The following is a 1,135-nucleotide window of genomic DNA, read 5'->3' as shown; positions in this document are numbered from 1 at the left end:
CAACAAAACAACAACAACACACCAACAAACCAACCAAACAAACAAACAAACAAAAACAACAAACGAAACGAAACAAAACAAACACAAAACAAAAAAAACCCCACACACACTAAAGCAAAAAGTCAGCTTTTGCTCCGGCCATTCCGTGTTTCGGAACTTATTTGGCTATGTGACACGCTCAATGTTTCAAATGGACGTCATTTTATAAAACCACTTTACACCTGTGCTACGTTCCTAATCAAATTCCTAGTTCTCGTCGCACACACCGCATATCTGGGTATAGACGTAGCGATAGTCTAACCACAAAAGATGGACCTGGGAGATTGGTGAATGAGGTCGTTGAAGTCATCTAAACTCCTTTTGTATCTTTTCTGCTCTGCAACGAGCTAGTGCCTGACTTCGAGTTGGGGAAGTAAAGGCGGCGTGGAAAGGAACTGGCCACCCTACCACAATGTGCCGAAGGCCCAAGAAGTTGCCTCACTAACAAGGCTATCTGCAATGTCCGAATCGGATGTGGGAACAAATTGACTTTGTCTTGAAGTAAGTTCTTCACCGCCAGTGTGTCTCCCCGGCGTTTGTGGTGTAATGGTTAGGCTCTTCGTCGCCGCGTTCTGGGGATGTGAGTTCGATTTCTAAGAGAAGTTTTTTGTTTTTTTAAATCGAGCAGCTCCGTTTTGTCGTCTTCCTTCCATCGATTGCTGCTCTCTTTGGGGTGACTTATGAGATCACCAGAAGTTTGCCAAACGCCCCTCTAAGCTGCTTCAAGATAACTCAGGAGCGAAACGTCTATATAATCAAAATCACTTCTTCCCTTCCGTAATTTGGGAACACCCATTGATACAGGTCTTACGAATTAAAACAAAAAAGCAGTGTGCACAAAACTCGAAACTGTTTCATTACTACATAAACACCCCGTTCACCCCTTTCGGACCAATCTCATAAGCAATCACAAGCATTGATTGTGTAAGTTAACATTTAGGCTAGTAGAGTCTACCTAAAAAAGTCGAGGGAGAATAACTTTTAAGTTGTCTAATAAAAAATGATAGATATCATTTGTATTATATACATACTTACAAACACGCGCACGTGCGCACAAACACATAAACACACACACACACACACACACACACACACA

At 42.1% G+C, this 1,135-nt stretch overlaps 1 protein-coding gene across 7 annotated transcripts in view; it reads left to right on the top strand.

Annotated features, from left to right (window-relative positions):
- LOC101861199 (legumain) overlaps positions 1–1,135 on the top strand; it is an 11,839-nt gene that overhangs the window by 8,032 nt on the left and 2,672 nt on the right. Inside the window, exon 1 of one of the 7 annotated variants that reach the window (XM_005095299.3) lies at positions 409–540. The exons of the other annotated variants lie outside the window; for them this stretch is intronic. The gene's annotated coding sequence lies outside the window, so the exon portion shown is untranslated. Of the gene's footprint in view, positions 1–408; positions 541–1,135 lie in introns of those variants that run through there. 7 annotated transcript variants of the gene reach the window in all.

This window comes from Aplysia californica, unplaced genomic scaffold (assembly GCF_000002075.1).
Source record: "Aplysia californica isolate F4 #8 unplaced genomic scaffold, AplCal3.0 scaffold00100, whole genome shotgun sequence".
Lineage (NCBI taxonomy): Eukaryota > Metazoa > Mollusca > Gastropoda > Aplysiida > Aplysiidae > Aplysia > Aplysia californica.
The sequence above is the reverse complement of the archived record's forward strand: the minus strand, read 5'-3'. Positions and strand labels throughout refer to the sequence as shown.